We start from the raw sequence: 18,703 nt of genomic DNA on the forward strand, positions 1-18,703 counted from the left end.
ACCTTGATGAAACGTTACCATGACTGGCAATGTATTTACCGACATGTATGCAGGAAAAAATTAACTTGTTTTCATAGGTGATTGTACATGTTGGCTATACTACACAAGATCTCTCAAGTAATAAAAGCGTGACTGAAGTGTTTACTGAGTATCTACCAGAAAAATCAGGTTCCTTTAACGTCTGTGGTTGTTCTGTTCCTTCTTTTAAATGGAGGTTCACTTGGTACTGCTAAAAAATCATGATTTAGATGATTTGTAGGTGTAGCTGACAAAAATAAAAAGTAGTACGCATAGAAGGAAGGATGCAAAAAGGAACTTTTTTGAGTTAATATAAAATTTATATTTGAAATAAACAGATTCTAGAGTTCTGGAAAGATACAAACATTAAATTACTGTATTAGCACAGACTATTCAGCCATCCATCTGGTTTAATGTCTTGTCTTCAGTAGTGACCTATTCCAGATGATAGATGTGAGGGAGGGAGAACAGGAGGGGATGAGGGGAAGACAGAGGAGAAGAAAGGAAAGGAATCAGAATAAACCAACGCAGAGATCTGTACCAGCCACCTGCACACTGCGCACAGATTGATTAGTGGCTTTCCTCCTGACCCCAGGCTGATGATCAAAATATGCCCTGAAGCACAAGGATTGGTAGCCCCTGCAATTTTGATCCTAGCTTGTGTCAGTGCGTATGACATTCTGTTTCATGTCAATGCCTAATCCTTTCTGATTCTTACTAAGCTATTTAAGTCAATAATATCCCATGGCACCGAGTGTCGCATGTTAATTATGTGGCTCGTAAAACATATAACCTGATATCACTGCAAATTTGTTCTATTTCAATGTCATAGAGAGCTCTCTGCTGTTACGAGGGTGAGTCAGTAGCATGTCTAAAGGACCACGGTGCCCTGTGCTCTTCAGTGCCACAGGTATCCGTGCCGAGGGGCTCAGGCAAAGGAAGGGGCAGCAGTGTCCCAGCAGGGTCTCTGCATCTGGGTGCCCACCAGCAGGCTGCTCGTGCATGCTGCTGGCCTGCCTCTGCTTCTCCACTTCTGCTGGTGACTCACAGGGACTCCTGCCTTGACCTCCCTGGGATATTTGCAAGCCACAGAGACAGGAGGTATTTTACTTCTCAGCTTTTAGTGCTTGAGACTTTGGATTTCAAAAGCACTGCTAAGGTCTCCATCAATGAAAGGGAAGCATTCAGTATACAATCAGCTAACTTAACTGCCATACACTCATTCCACCAGTTTTTTCTTTGGTGCCTTATCCTACCTTTTCTGAGGGCTCAATATCAGGTTTATTGACCAGTTTCACAAAGTTCTAGATTCCTGCACAAGACCAAGACAAAGCTTTGTGGAAGGGAATACATGCAAAGTCCTGAAGACCTGCAGACCCATATAGAAGGGGCATCAGCAGTCTCATTTTGTCTTTCTCATCTCCCTGAAACCCAAGTCCACCCAACTCCACCCTGGGCTCTGTGAGCTACACAAGAGAGGCCTTTCCAACTTCCTCTTTGCAACTCTCTTTGCTAGAGAACCACCAATGTCTGAATACAATGTCCACTGGCTCCTTTTCTAACTGATCACTTCCATGACATATTTATGCTTTTATGATTTCTTTCAACTATCCTTTTAAATGTATGAATTGGACTTCACAAAAAACTCCACTGAGGATTACAGAAATCAGGCCTGTGTTCTGAGCAACACGAACAATTTCCTCTATTTCTGTATCTACAGCGACATTAATAATACTACACTCAAAGAACTCCAAGTTTTCATCCCTACCATCTTTAAAATGGCCAATGTCAGTTGTTAATCATGTGAAGAGCAGGATTTTCCACCATCTATACAGAAATGAGATCACATTCTATAAATTCATCTAATAATTATCCAGTAACAGTTAAAAAAAGCAGTTAACACCACCCTCAGATGGCCTTAGGTTCAACAAGTTTAGTGCCTGCCATCTCCCTTGGTGGGTGGACAACAGAGAAGCAGATTGTCCTGCCACATGAGAGCTCTCGTGTTGCTACATGAGAGCAAATGAACAGACCTGTATGTCCATTGCTGGATGCAGCTTCATAGTGTCTAGAAATCTCTGCTGTCACTAAAGGGTTACTATGCTGGTATACAATAGTGGGGAAACATCTTGAACATTCATTTGAATATGGCCATTGCCATGGAATGTCCAGGGTCTATTTTAAGATACACGCTGTTTGTTTAAACAGGATTGCTGGCTGTTACGTAAAGGATGAACACAGATTCCCCCTATATCCCAGATATCTCCTTCAACTTAAAATACTGTATGAGATTATCCATATCCTGTCCTGGATGGTACCGATTACCAGATGAATGAATACTGGCTACTAATGCTATGTCTTGGGGTGGGGTCTCCCTCTTTTTTTTAAATAGGTCTCTGTCCAAGAGAACAGTAATCCTGCTGAAAAGATGATGGATTGACAGCCCCGATGAGCTGAAGGCTGTCTTACAGCAGTGAGAAGAATATGCACAGCAACTCCCTCGTTGCTGTGGGTCACCCATAACCAAAAGGAATGAGAAAAGAGCAGCGTGGTTTCTGTGGATCAGCCCATCATTGCCATCTATTGCTACTGCTGAAAAGAGTTCAATTTAGTGCCAGCTACAACAAATTTTGTTTCTTCGCTTTTTAAAATGGAGAGTAGATCACTGAGAACACTTCCAATTTAACTCTCACCACTGAAGTCATCGTAATGTTTGCCCATTACAAGCTAATTAAATTAAACTCAGAGTCAAACTGCATATATTTCATGCCATCAATCTTGTAACTCCTTCCTCTTGACATCTCAGTTATATTTATGGCACAGTCTTTGGGGAGATACTGAACTTTTTCCATGAAATTCTCAGTTAGGTCTGGTTATAAATGGCTGTGGATCATCACAGCCTCTTTGACCACTGGGAAACGCAAAGCAGTGCACATCCACATCACAGTCATCTCTGCCACAACTGGCACAAACTGGCCCCTCCTGTCATTCTCAGGAAGTCAAAGTTTACAATCTGTGCTTTTCCTGCCATCACCAGGCAGAAGTTCTTTCAATTCAGGACTAAGGAGAGATGGTTGTATTTTCAGTACCAGGGGCTGCAGCAGAAGGACACAAGAATAGATGCAGAAGTGGTCAGTCTCCAAAGTATTTTGCCATTACTGTCACCAGCACTAAACTCTCAGGTAACACCTGTTAACATAAAATACTGGTTGTCATTTACTTCATTTTATTTTTGAATCCTCTTGCTCCATCTCCTTACTTCACTCAGTAACTGTTCAAATATGACTGATATTTAAGCCTCCCTGCCATAAAACAGCCAGATTGACATTTATGCATAGTTTAAAAAAATAAACACTATAACCAAAATTGCCTGAATGTTTATTTCAGGGCAGAGATGGCTCACAGGACTCTTCAAAGAACATTGGCAGCAATTTCCTACCCTGAGTAATGTAAATTAATTAACACACACATCCTGTTTAACATCAAAAGAAAATCTGGCTCCAAAGAACAATCCAAAAGAGCGGGCCTGTGGTGTTTACAAACACAGCCCAAGCCAACAAATGCAGAAAAGGGTATTTGGGAACCACAGCAGAGCCTCCACCCAGTAGCTGGACTCTCCTTTCTCCCCAGAGTTCAGATCTCCCTGTGCGTGAGAAGGCATGCAGTGAGAAAGAGGGGCCCCATTTCCCAGCCACAGTAACAGTAAAGCAGCGATTTATGCTCTCTCCATTAACAGCCACAAAACCTGTAGGAATAAGTGAAGCAAGTCCCAGCTCACAATGACAGAAATGAGGCAAAGAAGGACAGTGCCCCTCTCATGACCCCACAGTGCAGCAACTGGAAGGGCAGGACCCAGCTTGTTCCTCCAGCACAAACTGACACAGGCACTTCCCCATGGATGCTGATTTGGGGTGAAGGTAACACAGTGGCATTGTTCTGAATCAAATGTGCAGCTCTCCCCAGATTTCTCCCCAAAACTACACCTTCAGCACGGAGTGCCATTTGCAATTAAACACTCACTCTGTTACGCTCATGTGACACTTAAATGCAGTGGCTACAAATTTTACTGCTTCTCCTTCTGAGTGTACTTCACTCTTTGTATCTTGTTAATAAAAGTAACATGCAAAAGAAAAAAGATGGTTCTTGACAGGTAAAAAAAATTACATCCAGGATCTGTCAGTTTGGGTTGGGATCCCCATTAAGAATCTACCACTGTTAGGCTCCAGTGACACGGACTTCCTGCTTTTGAAGGGCAGACAGCAAATACACCTGACTTTGCTGAAACACAAATATTTGCACATTAAAAAGTCCTCAAAATTTTAAAGGGATTTCTATACTGCAGAGGAGGGTCATTTCCAAGTTTAATGTCCTGATAGTACATTCCAAACGTACAAGCGAAAAATCTATCAAGGCAGCAGAATGAGATTCTAGCTCGTGGCTGTTTGTTTCTTGAGTACTTGCAAGTCACAGAAGTGCGTGTGAACGTATGAGGCAGAACTGCTTTTCTAGCCATGAAGATATGGAGAACATGACTTGTTCTTGAGGTGTGCACGTGTACATGCAGCTGGATGGCACATGGCCTGGGTATGTGTATGTATTGTGCTCCCTTTGCTGTCTACCCCAAACAAAGAGATATTGGGAACTGCACAAGGACAGATGAAAGTCATCTTTACGTATATAGAGGCTAAGATTAGAAAAAAGTCAGAATGTGTAAAGGGTAAGCATTCAGAGACTGTGGGGGGGAACCGACACAGAGTGAGCTCTCTACAGCAAGGGTAGGCTACTGGGTGATGATGAGTGACAAAGCAATACTTCATGCTCACAAGAAAAGGGAACAGTTTGTGGGCACACGTAACACTGACCTGCTGCACCGCTGGTAACATCTGTGCCTTCTGTATATGAAACACTGACAGAAAAAGTTTTGAAATAGGACCTTTGCACAACTGATTTAGAGATGCAGCCTTCTTATAGACACCGTGTACACTTTGTACACCAAAGTCATCTGTACCCATTTGTCTCTGTTTATGTGCTAACAGGGCAGACCGTGACAAAAGTTACCTGACTGCCAGAAATGAGGATCTGGCCTTCCCTGTTTCCAACACCTTCCTCCCAGCCAAAGCTCTGTTAGCTACAAAGTTTATAGCCAGTACAATGGTGAGTGAGATGTGAAGTGTAAACTATCCTTATTCCCCATGGCTTCTTGTTGCCAGGAGTATAGAATCACACAACATTTTAACCAAATGCTCAGTACGTGGTTTCTCTGGCCTTGGACAAATAGTTACGTCAGTACAAGCATAGGGCCCTGCAACAACAACATGCAGAATGTGAGTTTTCAGCATAGCTTCTTCGAAGACCAGCATAGGCTAACAACCAACAACATCCTGCACGGACTGGACATGTGCTACATCCACCCTGTCTCCACAAGTTGCTTCCAAAACTGTTTTGGGGCAGGAGTGGAGGACAAGCAGCCTTCAGGACTCACCTGAGGTTTTCAGCACTATTGGAAGCACACATGTTTGGGAAAGATCCTGGTGGGACCCAGCACACTTACACAAGTCCAGCACAAGCGAGAAGGAGAAAAAACATGCACTGCTGAGTGCTTACTCCATGAAGATCTCTAGTCTACACAGAAAGTTTTGTAACAGCAATAGTTTAAGAAGTAGCCTTAAAATATATACAAGCTATGTACCATTAAAACTCACTGATGACATCTGAGTGGAAGACGGAGAAGAGAAAAGGTGTCGGTGGATACAAGAACTTTCCTCTTACCACTAACTCGAAATAAGAGGCCACTTTGGGAGAAACAGCAATTCACTGGCAGTGCAATTACCATTTAGAAAATAAGCTTTCAAGTCCTATAGACAGCAGTGAAAATGGATCATCAGATCACAGTACACAAAATCACGTAAGATGGCCCAAACCGCATTGCTTCAGTTCTGTTCCTCGTGTCAAGGAAAAAAAATACAAAAAACCATCAGTCAAAAAGCCCCAGTACAAAGCAGTGCTGCTGCTAAGGCCGTACTGCACTGACAGCGCTTTGATCGCCAGCCGAGCACCTGAGACGCTCAGCAGCGCTCAAGAGCTCGTTGCCGAGAGTCACCTAGCGGCAGCAGCGGCAGCAGCCCTCGCCGCGGAGCTGCGGCACGGCTTCAAAGACGGCGCCTGGAGCGAGCGCTGCGCAAGTGACCTTATGAACGACTGGGGCTAAGGCCGGCTACCTGCGCACGTAAACCAGCCCCAGGTGTACAGATCCCAGCTGCCAGGATCTCCAGACTGCCAGAAGATTCAAACCGCAACCGCAACGACTGCTTTAGTGCTTGTAACTCTGGGATTTAATTAGCTAAGCACACGCTTCCACTTTAAGGGGTTATAAATTACCCACATTGAAAAACTGCATTCCTTTCCAATAGCCTCAGCAGTGTATGTGCTCTACTCTTGACATTAAAAATTCTGCATTTGTCCCCTCTGCTTGTAAAAACCCCTCTTTGTGCTCACTCGCCTTGTTAAGACCTAATCTTGGAAGCGGAGCTTGAAGCAGATGCCCATGCCTTCTCGTTTCCTCTACTGCTCTGTTATTGTGCCTTCTTTTAGGTCAACAGACTCTTCAGAGATGGGCTACTTATTTGGATAAGCTGACAAGAATTTACGTACTGATGAATAACAATAACTTGAGATCACTGTTTTAAAAGTTTGCAGAGACAACCTTTGCCAAGAGCTCAACCTCCGCTAAGAGTCTCCCTAGGATGTCTTCAAATAGCTGTCTATTAGGGTGAGGTAATAACGGGAAAATAAATGTGCCTATATATGGAGATTAAAAAAAAAAAAAAAAAAAAAAAGACTCCAAAGAAATTCAAAACAGAAGAAAAACAACTCTAGGAACTGGACGTGGTGAGAGAAGCATTGACACAATTAACGACTTGACATCAGGTAATGGCTCCATTGTTAATAAGTACAGGAGGTGCAAGGAACCAGATCAGATACAACAGTGAGGCAGCTCCTGTATAAGAAGAACTTTTGAAACAACAAACTTACGGTCTGCACTTGAGAAATAAAGCTTGACATTTTAATTACACAAGCGCACACTGCCCCCAAATGGCAGCATCCCACACTTTTCCACTCTCAAGGTTTCCTTTGTTCCATCTGACTCTTTTGCCTGCAATGTTATTGTGGATATCAAGCTATGCTCATCAGGAAAAAAATCCCATCCCATAAAGGGATGGAGTATGACCTGACCACAACTGTTTACAACCAAGAAGGGCAGCAAGGATAGTCAAAGGCAAGGAAAAGAGAAGGATTAGCAAGGTGGGACTGTTGAGACTAGAAAAAAGACAAGTTGAAGGTGATGTAACACTTGGATATAAAATTACAAATGGACTCAAAGAGAGAAGAGAAGGTAATGGTGATAAATGCCATAAATGTATACTTCCCATTACGAAACTACTCCTAGTGTTTTCCCTTGGAATTCAGCAACTCAGATAGCTTTGCACTCATTAAATGGGTACCAGGCTAACAGGTCCTAGAAAGACAGAGGGACAGAGGGACACCCTAGTGCTCCCTAGATCCCAGCAGCCAGCCCATCAGCCCAAGCCTCAGGACACAATGGTGGTGTGGACAGGGCAGAACTGAGCTGGGCCTTCCGAGGAGCTGGCTAACGTCAGGATCGCAGCAGGGCTCTGACCGCTGCCTCTGTCCTCAGCAGGGCCTGCACAAAGCAGCCCAGCAGAGCTGCACAGTCCCTCAGAAACAAAGGGATACGCACCTGGCTGCCGCCTTCACAGCAGTTTTCTGCACGACCTTCTCACATGGCTTAGAGTTATGGACACATTCTTTTCCTCCGAAGCCTGACAAAATCTTTGAAGCCTTTTCCAACCTTTTGTTCTGCCGAATACACACACGCCTACACTAAAAGACTCCCTTTGCCATCTCCTAACAGGTTTAACATTTTCAATTCTGGTCCCAAAAGCCACTTCGCTGTTAGCAGATCTCAGTGTAACAGCTCAGTAACAGCACGAGTGGCGCTGCAGGAAGAGTAAAGGCGAGTCCAGAGGGATGCCGGATGAGCGAGCTGGCTGTGCTACAGAGCAGAGCAGAACCCGAGAAGTCCAACGGCACCAAAACACCGCACGTCTGGAGGAAATCGGCGCGAAACCCACCTGGAACCGGACAGCACGCCTAGGCTTGCGAGGGGCGGAACGGCAGCGCTGAGAAGAGCGGAGCTGCGGCGCCGGACAGCGGCGGCCGCGAGGGGGAGCTCCGCCGCGCTCCGCAAATGGCGCCGGCCGGGCCGCGCCGAGCGCCGCCTGAGCGCGCGGGGACTTGTGGCTGCGGGCGGCAGGCTGCCCTGCCCAGTGCTCGGCTGTGGGCAAAACCACACGGTAAGCTATTGTCACAAAGAAGGGACTGAGGGAGGGGCTTACAAGGCCAGGGACTTTTTTCGAGGTAAACTTTTCTCAGCGTGGAGCTGCTCTCAGGTACTGCCGCCGCACACCGCAGCATCCTGCAGCCCCGCTCCCACAGTGCCCGGCAAGCGACAAAACATCCCAGCAGAACTGGGAGTCTCCTGCGAGGCGCTTCATTGCAGATTCAGCTGGGAAAGAGGAACTGATGAAAGAGCAAACATAATGTACAATGTGAGACCAGGCACATGTCCGTGACAGCATCCAGTCCAGACGTAACAGAGCTCATGGTTCTTGAAAAGTTCTTCTCACACAAAGGAGCAATTTGTGAACTAAGGCATTTTGCAGGAGTTATTATCAGTAAAGCAGGACCAACACCATCAGGCAATTTAGATTTATAAACGCAGGTCTGCAACGGTCAGATACTTAGTCGCTGGCTTGCTGCAGCCTCAGATGCTTCTTGCTTCTATTGCAAGAAGTGGACAGCAGTTCTCTCTCCTATAAACCATATACAGAGCTATGATTGACAAGTGCTTTATAAAGAACGAAGACTTGTTAACAGTCTGTGAAGTTATGCCAACTAACATCCCCTGCAAATTTGTTCAGATCATGCTGTGGGTGTATTCATTTAGGCAATAAATATCAGTGTGTGGGATTAACCTGACAAACCTGTAGCCAGTGAGAAATGAATACTATGTAGGGTGTGCATCATTCTGTGCAATCCATAATTAATACCTGATTCTGCTAGAGTAGAAACCCCAGTTTGCTCATGTGCCTCCACTTTTCTACCTTCTACACTCCAAAAATCGTGGCTCCCCTAGGTGGCTTGCAAAGGACAAATAAAAAAGTGAGAAAATAACTTTCTGTGTGCATCCTCATTGCAAACAGAAGGAGGGGCTGTTGTTTGCTGTTTAGAGTCCCCAAGGCAGTTTGCCACAGCCAAGAGAAATATTTGCTACAGCTGTGATATGTTATGGGCTGTTGACTTTAATTGCTTTTCAAAATGTGAAGACAACTGTGATATTTGAAAGAGACGGGTGAGCTGCACTAATAAGCTCTGCTTTGAAGCAGATCTAGCTCACGCTGGGCCATACAGGCTTCTCTACAAAACTTTGCCAGTCCCTTGGGGAGCCAGGAGGGAGAGGATGGATCTCAGACATGCTCTACCCAGCCAAAGAAGTAAGCCAGATTAACAGTTTATTCGGAGAAGTATCAATAAAGGTCTATGCCCTTTCTTATAAGACCCTACAGTAAAAGTAGCTAGTGTTAACTGCAGAGCTACAGAGCTACTGCATTAACCTTGTTTTGAGCAAAAGGAACACTGAACATCAGTTTAAGCAGAAGTTATATGGTCCAAGTGAGAGCTAGCTTGGGAATTAGTAGTTTACTACTTGCTGCAGGGATGGGGAGCCAGCAACGCATCTGTGTATGCAGAAGACTCAATAAGGTTCCTCAGACCTTTCAGAATGCTCAATTTTCAGGCTAATGTCTATTCTTACGCTTTTCCCAAAAGGTTTTAGACCCTGGTTACAGCTGGTGATGTATGAAGCCAATTCATTACTTCCATCTACTGAGAAATCTATTGGGATTTTGACTCACCTATATGTGGGTTGAAGGTGCAGTGAGAGTGCTGATTACAGCTGGGTGGTCTTGAGTGATGGGAAGTGGTGCAATTCACTTCATCCATCCCCTGTAGTCCAAGTGCGTAGGCTTCATCCTGGGACTTGAATAGATTTGCATCCCCAAATACGGGGATTTCTTATTAAAAAGAGATGAGACAAATAAGGATGACTTGTCAGAGGTTCAGGACACATTGCCTCCGCAAAGCTGTACTCTTCAGACCCCATGGAAAGCTTTTTTTTTTTTTTTTTTTGCAGCTGTGAGCTAACCTAGCAATAAAATCAGATGAGACGTCAACAAAGGCAGCTAGTGCAAACTGGCAGATTCAAACAGAATAAATGCAGCGAAACTACTGCTGTCATCCTGTTGCTCTCAGATAACTAGACACTTTACAGTTAGAGTAGATGTAAATTGGATTTTCAATCGCAGATCCCAGTTTCTACTTTTCCATGACATCTAGGAGTGATTTCCTTGTATGCAAGATGCTTAGCGCTAAGCACCCAAAGTTACATATTTGCTGGTAAGTACGAGTGGGCCACTAGTATGGACTGGTTTTTAGAAATGCTTGAGTTGTCAGTAATTTCCAAGCAGACTGTGGATCAGTACCTCTGGGAGAAAATATTTAAAAATCATTCTGCTTTCACATGCCAAATATTTATTCCTAGATGGCTGCCCCACTCACAAGTGCTGGCTCACTTCTTGTTCGACCTCTCAGAGAACTGTTTTCCTCCTCTGAATTACGCAAATAATGATATCTTTCCCTGTAATTTGGCAGAATAATAATATGCAAATACTATATACAATTAATTGCTGTCATCCTCACAAATCGGGAGTAAGCAAATCTTTAATTTCTAAAGATTTTGGCTTTTAAACTGCTTTAAAGAGAGATTGATTGGACTGAAAAAAAAACCAACCCAAACACTTGCTGGTACACACCTTACAGTAATTACAGCCAAAGCCATAGTCTTGCTAACATGAACGTTATCTGATAGTAAAGAGGCATTTTGGATTCCTTTGCATAAACAACTACACACAGCTCTGAGCAAACAGAGACAAGTCCATGCTGGCACACTCCACCGCCCAGTCCCAGCTGCCTGTGAAGCAAGGGACTGTTGGCAAGCTCTGCCTGCCAGCGCCCTGAGCACTCCCCTGCCCCGGGGTGTGCCTGCCTGTGTGCAAACCCTGAGCTGATGCAGCTCGCCAGGAACCTGCTTCAGACTGCTGGGAGAAACAGCTAAGTAGCCATGGCCTGCCTGCTTTTGCCCTAAGCCTTGGTCCTTGCCCAAGCTGTTACAGTATCACAAAAAGTCCCAAGTTAGAAGGGAACCACAAGGAGCAAGGAGTCCAACTCCTGGCCCCAAACAGAACTACTCAAAAGTGGCACCCTGTGTCTGAGAGCACTGTTTAAACACGCCTTGAACTCCAGCACTCCGGCTGTGCTTGCTGCCCTGTGCAGCCTGTTCCATGCCCACCATCCTCTGGTGCAGACCCTTTCCCTCACCCTCAGCTGCCCTCCCCTGACACAGCTCCATGCTGTTCCCTGGAGCCCTGTCGCTGTCACACACAGCAGAGCTCAGCGCTGCCCTCCGCTCCCTGTGAGGAGCTGCAGCCGCCATGAGGGCTGCCCTCAGCTCCTCTGCTCTGGGCTGAGCAAACACAGGGACCTCAGCCGCTCCTCACACACCTCACCCTCCGGATGCTTCGCCATCTTCGTAGCCATGCTTTGGATGCTCCCTAACAGCTTTCTGTCCTTCTCACGCAGTGGCACAGACCCGCAGCAGTGCTGGAGCTGAGGCCGCACAGCACAGCAGGACACCCCTCCCCTCGCCCGGTGGCAGTGCTGGGCCTGGTGCACCCCGAGGTGCGGGGCCCTATGGCTGCCAGGGCACGCTGCTGGCTCACATTCAACTTGCTGACAACGATAGCAGAGGTGCGGAAGCCAGAGACCATGTCAGCAACAAGTCTGTGAACAAACTCAGACCTGCGGAGTTCCAGTCCCTCACTGCCTGATTTTTACCCTTCCAAGGGAAAATGAAGGCAGAAACAAAGCACTTCATGTCTAATGGATTTGTAAGGGTTTGTCAAAGCAAGAAGAGCAAGAAGCAAAAGGAGCAGCATTACCACTGCTGTAGTAATACATCATCCCATCTCACACTGGGAAGCATACAACCTTACATTACTACCATACTAGCACCTAACCAAGTGTTCTTACAAGTTCCATGTTCAGCACAAGTGCAAGCTAAATAAATCACGAGTTACCATGTTCAAAGGGAGAATGATCTAAGAGGACCTTCATTTTAGCAAGTAGATAAACTTAGAAAGAGCTTATCTTTATCTTGGGTAAAAATTGAGTAATCCAAAATCAAAACTTGACAATATGAATGATGTAACCCTAAACAAAATGTACGTTATTTCAGGCCCATGTGTTACTGTAATAAACTGAAATATTTTCAGCTGATGCACGACAATTTCTTAGATTTTCCATATCATTAGTTTTACTCTGATTTACTCATTCTCCAGATTTACACTTTTCTAGCACTCTTTGGTCGTTGTGAGAAAAACATTTTATTTCCACCATCTTCTTCTATCTAGCCATAGTTGAATGATGTGACCAACTAAATATGGATTACACTGCATGGGGGTTTATTTCCACTATGTCTTCAGGTGGTGCCTGATAGCACTGTTTTTCTTACTATAAAACATTTTGGTTTCTTTGAAGAAGTTCAGTGACAGAGATGAAAACAAAGATTAAATTATCCAAACACAGATGCTCAAAAGCAGGCATAGAGGAAGTTCAATGTAAGGATCCTTGTAAATAAAGTAATGCTTTAATTTGCTGGTGAACAAATTTTATCAATTTAAAGGGGCAGTATGCACCTCAGATTTCATCCATGGCTACCAAAGAAAGCCATTTCATAAAGTCCCATTTCTAAAAATGGTGAATTTTCACTCTTCAAACAGCGATGTGCTTTTTATTTCATCATTTGGAAAGGTGGTCCAGACCATTAGCTGTGATTGTCAGAGAATGCTCTTCCCTTCCAGCACAAACACACTCACAACCAGCTGAAACAGTCTGTACAAGCTGTTCCAGGGGTTCTCCTAAATGATGCTTCCTGCATAAATAGCATCTACTGTGCAAACGTCAATGAACCAGGTACATTTTTTCCATCCAGTATCTTTGTGTCCTAAAATGCTTCTTCAAATCTCTTCAAACAGCAATTTACCATCTACTCATTCAGTGGCCAACACCACAGAATCTCATCTATGCATACCCTCCTTTACTATTTTTATTTTCCAGGATCCTCTGGTCCTATCTTTGCATGTATTTTTATCTTTTCTTTCCTGAGAAAGCTGTTTCCTCCATACAGTATAGGCAGATTTACCAGCTGTGTTTAATGGAAGAAAGTCTCCTTTAGCCATTAGATATATGTTGGGCCTCTGGCTTCCCCTCCTGCAGAAGAGTCTGTGGATAGCATAGCACGTGAACAGAATTCATCTGAGGAAGGGACTTTCAGCTCAACAGATTGACACTTGTTGAACCTGAGAAAAATGGGAAGCTGTTTCTGACTATTAACTGAATTTGCATTTACCTGCATCAAGGGGTGCAATTAAAAGATGGTTATTCAGGGAGTTAATTTTAATAAATTCGGTGGTCACTGAAAACAATCTTTCTGCAAAACACTGCAATTATCTTAAGGATAGGCAAACATTAAATTACTTGATGGAGCATTTTAAGTAATCCGACAGTAGAAAAGGTGCCAACAGTCAGCATTTGAGTTAGGGCAAAGATGGCAGTATAATTTAGCTTTAGAAGTCATGAATCAAGTGTCTTGTCAAGGCATAAAACTGGCTTCTAAAGTAAAGTAGTTTGTGTGTTGTCATGGTTAAAGAAGAGATGGGGAACAGTACTGATCACCTTTCTGTTACCAGACAGGTCAAAAAGCAGGATGCTGAACTGGATGGATTAAATACTGCCACCTGTAATTATGTTCCTGAAGGCATGTGGAACATATAGTTGCCTTAACAGATTCTCTAAGAAGCTAGATCTTTTATTACCTGGTAAACTTGAGAAGCTGTGACATATACAACTAATTAGCTGTGAATTTCCCAGTTGATTGAAAGCAGGTTTTTTAATTAGCTCCTCAGTGTTCCTTCATTCTTGTCTTAACCTGAAGGAAAGGGAAAGCCCAATGACACATAAGAGAGCATGAAAACAGGCACCACAGAAAGCACAGCATTGCTTAATGAATTGGGAAAGAAATGAGGATACTCTGTCTTACAGATTTTTGCAAGGCCCTTCCTGCAGCACTACTTAGAGATGTGCACTTTCCTTGCTTTTCCAGTTATCAGGCAAATTATAACCAAGGAATAAATTCAAACAGGAAGATGATGACAGTAATTTTAGTGCTCACTTTTTGTATCTGAACAGGATCTGTGTCCCCCTGCTTTGTCTAACTGTAAGTTATATTCTCACTTATAGATTCTGCAAACCAGATTTAAGATGACTGTATGCATTCCCACTTAAAGTTGCAGCAGCTTCACTGAACAGATTCAGCATTCAGCTGAACTAGCTATATCTCCCTTCTTACTCATCTTCTCCAATACAGATATCCTATGATGAAATAAAACACCATAAATGTAAAATAATGGAATACAGTAAATATGTTCTTTGCTTATCCACATCTGAAGGCACCTTCTGCACTAGGAAAAGAACAAAAGGATTGAAAAATACCCTCATATTTTGTAATGTATTCTAAAATGTTTGTGACTCACTAACTTTAAGGGTATGAGCCACAGGTGGCAGATCAAATAGCATGGTTGCTGGCTTTCCTTGTCAAAGGCAGATATGGTAAGAAAAATAACTTACACTATGGTGGCTTCTGAATGCAGCCCATGTTTTAGCAGCCTGTAACCTTTTACTTGTTCTGAAGGAAGATTCTAATGCTCTCCACAAATACAAGGACTGAGAGCAGGTGTTAGGATAAATTAGTTAAGTAAATATAATAGTAAGTAGCTGATCAGTTGAGCTCAGAGATTGTGGTTTCTCTAGTCACTTACTCAAGCCACTGTTGGTAATGAAACTGGAATGCAATATCACATAGCAAGTGAATCAGTGCACACACATTCACCTTCATGCTGACAGCACAAAGGTGCTAGCCTGCAGCCAGGGTTTCTTGGTCTCTGCAGAAGAAAAGGAATCATCCACTGGTTTTCTGATTAGAGATAATCTCCCTCTGTAACATTCAGGCCCAAATCTCAAATTCAGATCCAAAGCACAAAGTGTTGATGTACCCGAGTCCCATTTTCTCAATTCCATTAACAATAGCATTCAGGAATAGATTTGGATGAGATTACCTGCACCACCAATTTTCTTTCCAGCAGAGTGGGAATGAGAGCAGACCTGGTCTTCTGGTTGGTTTCTATTCAAAGAACAAATATAGCTGGCATGTTACCAAGCGTTCAGTAAATTATCATCTAGTGCCATCTCTACATTCATAAAGCTTTCCTGAAGATGCACTTGAAATATGCCCACCTTCCCATCTGAAGCAATTAGCTCCTTAAGGGTTAAATACTACTTAGGAGAGGAAGGAGATAAGTCATCCTATATAGGAAGCCTTTAATCAGCAATAAAGAAAGAAAGATCCATCCTGTTGAAAACAGTGTGAAAGGAAACATGGAACCATTTCCTCCAAAAACCACATGCTCACCACGCTATTCATTCCCAGGGCAAACACCTAAGCTACAGGAGGATAGTAACAGTCATGTTATAAAGTGAGATCAGCTCCTATTCTTTCCTAGTGAAATTGTGCTAAAACTTGCTAGGAACCAAACTGAAGACAAAGGAAAATATTTGAAAAGCCTTGAAAGAATTTCCAAAGATGCACTTGCATGCTAGTGGGCTTTTTTTCCCCAGCTCGTGCCATATGTATTTATGCAACAGACAGCAGAAACATATTCAAGCAAGATATTGCCAGTTCTACCTGTTATCTTTGTGAGCAGTGCCGGGGAACTGAGCAAGAAACATGCTGAGAACTTTTTGGGGGAAAGGCTTTCTTGCTGTTTAATGAGCCTACCCTGAATGGTTTGTTTAAGAGCCCCATGGCTGCAGAAGTTAGAAAGCCTCAGGAAGGGAAGGACACCAAGTAACTTAGGGTTTGGCAAATTCACCTCCCGAATGTTGCTGGCTGCCAAGAAAATTCATTTTGACTCACATGCATTTTGACTCACATGCAGTTGTATGTATTGTTCTATGAAAGGATATGAATGGGTGGCCCTTAAAATCAGCTAAAAATTTCCAGCCGTTATAGTAGATTTCTATCTGGCCTGAAGAATCGTTCCTGTTTGCAGAGGACACCTCCTTCAGCTCCCTGAAAGCCACTTGACCAAAAAAGCTCAGGCGGTGGCCCGGCCTGCCTGGGAAAAACGCAGCAGAAGCACGGGAACGGAGGTGACCTGATAATGTGTCAGCAAGGAGTGGCAGGACTGAAAAAGACAGTACAGAGGCCAAGTGGAATACAGGCATATAATCAAAGGCCAGCTTGATACATCAGTTCTGCCTCGCAGAGCTTTTTTAATTCTGTGCAGCAGGAGCCTGGAGGAAACACCGCTTTACTTCCTGCTGCTACTGCTCTACAACTGAAAATGCTGTTGAAAAAGATCACTGAGTTACTTCCAAAAATGTGAGCCCTTACTTGCTCCCGTAATTGCTAACTTCTGAATTGTTTCAGAAACTTCCTGAGCTGAAAACTTCCAGAGGTGTTGTCCAAAAGATTTACCAAAGGAACAAAAACAAGCCTTAGAAATGGAGAAGCTCAGGCTCTCTTCTCTTAAAAACACCTTTCACAGAATCACAGAATCACGAAGTTGGAAACGACCTGCAAGATCACCTAGTCCAACCACCCTCCCATTCCTATCAGTACCACAAGCACTAAACCATCTCTCGTAGCTCCTCATCCAGGCACCTCTTGAACACTACCAGGGACGGCGACTCCACCACCTCCCTGGGCAGCCATTCCAGTGCCTGACCACCCTTTGAGAGAAAAAGTTTCTCCTAATATCCAACCTAAACCTCCTCTGGTATAACTTCTGGCCATTTCCTCGGGTCCTACTATTTGCCTGGGAGAAGAGGCCAGACCCTTTTGCACCACAGCCTCCCTTCAGGAAGTTGTAGAGTGCAATGAGTTCTCCCCTGAGCCTCCTCTTCTCCAGACTGAACAATCCCAGCTCCCTCAGTTGCTCCTCATAAGACTTGTGCTCCAGACCCCTCACCAGTTTCGTTGCCCTTCTCTGGACAAGTTCCAGGGCCTCAATGTCTTTCTTGTAGTGAGGGGCCCAAAACTGAACACAGTACTCGAGGTGCAGCCTCACCTTTGGCTCTGTACACCTAAAACGTCCTGAGTCTTAGACAGCTGCATGCTCTTAACAATCATTACTCAACCTACACAGCACACCTAGGTGATAACTAAGCTTTATTTACTTGTATGCCTGCTAAATGGATATGAGCAATGAGAAATCAAAAATTTCTGGTTTACCTAAAGCAACAAACAAAATGGTGGCAAACAATTGGGATCTAGTTGATAATATTTGCCTTTTTTGCTACAAGTGACTGTCTTAGGTAAACTAGCAGAACTTTTCAACTCTGTCTCCAAAACCAAATCCTTTCATTCCACATGCATGGGAACTTCCCATTCTGCACTGGGAAATCACAGGTTTCCTGTCATTAAAAAAATCAAACTGCTATGTTTTAAAAAAGCTGTCTACTTGTCACAAGTTTCTGCCTCCATTAGTTTCATGCTTTAAATAAAACTTTAAAAATCACATCCGGCTAGGATATGTTTCTTTCATTTGATAACTTATCACTTTCCCCGGAGTTCATGCTCCAGCTTTTGACATCTGCCTACAGAAGGACTCAGGTATGCTGACTATATTTAAAAGGGAGAAGAGAGAAATGGCCGAGGCTGTATTCACAGGAGATAGGATTGCAGCCCGGAGCCCCAGCTATTATAAAGCACAGGTCAAAGAGGTGTCAGATCTGCATCCTCTCAGAAGCCAGATCAGAAAAAAAAGACTTAAAGCCCTTCTCTCTTACCAACATGGGCAGGAGGAAAAGGACTGCTCACATCTGAAGCCCAGAAGCATTACTGCTCTTTAAAAGTGACAGCTCTCAGACTAATTTTTTTGCTGAGAATTTGCAGCTTGTTTTAATGTCCCCACAGACTATTTGGCAGCAGCACAAAGGTTTCTTCAAACAGCTGTGGGATATTACTGAGCAGTTCATACTGCTAGCAGTGCTGTAATTCCCTAACCGCTGTGTAATTAAGGGCTTTATTGAGGTCCAGTGACATTTCTATGTATTTGAAGTGGTTCACCTTGTTTCTTAGATCTGACTGACACAAACCAAGAAAAAAAAGTGTAATTTCCATCCAAACCTTGGTCTGCGAAGACAGATTCTTTTACAGTGCTTCATACTTTCTGAGGCTGCAGTCCATCCTTAACTTCTTCCACTTGCCCACCCCTTGGGACATAACAATTCTCTAAATTTACTTTTAGTCACTATCAGAGCCCCAGCATTCAGTCTCGAGACTTGGCACTGAAAGAACAGAGCAGCTAAACATTGAGCCTTTTGTTCTCATCTCCCAGTGAAAAGAGAATGAAATTCCTGAGTGGAT

General features: G+C 43.8%; 1 long non-coding RNA gene across 1 annotated transcript in view; it reads right to left on the minus strand.

Annotated features, from left to right (window-relative positions):
• Nucleotides 1-14,098: 14,098 nt before the first annotated feature.
• LOC122160240 overlaps nucleotides 14,099-18,703 on the minus strand; it is a 103,764-nt gene continuing 99,159 nt past the window's right edge. Inside the window, exons 4-5 of the long non-coding RNA XR_006168758.1 lie at nucleotides 15,390-15,454; nucleotides 14,099-14,203 (exon numbers count right to left, since the gene is read on the minus strand). This is a non-coding gene — a long non-coding RNA (uncharacterized LOC122160240). The remainder of the gene's footprint in view (nucleotides 14,204-15,389; nucleotides 15,455-18,703) is intronic.

Source organism: Centrocercus urophasianus, unplaced genomic scaffold (genome assembly GCF_019232065.1).
Source record: "Centrocercus urophasianus isolate 14NV4802_14NV808 unplaced genomic scaffold, USGS_Curo_1.0 seq_17, whole genome shotgun sequence".
Lineage (NCBI taxonomy): Eukaryota > Metazoa > Chordata > Aves > Galliformes > Phasianidae > Centrocercus > Centrocercus urophasianus.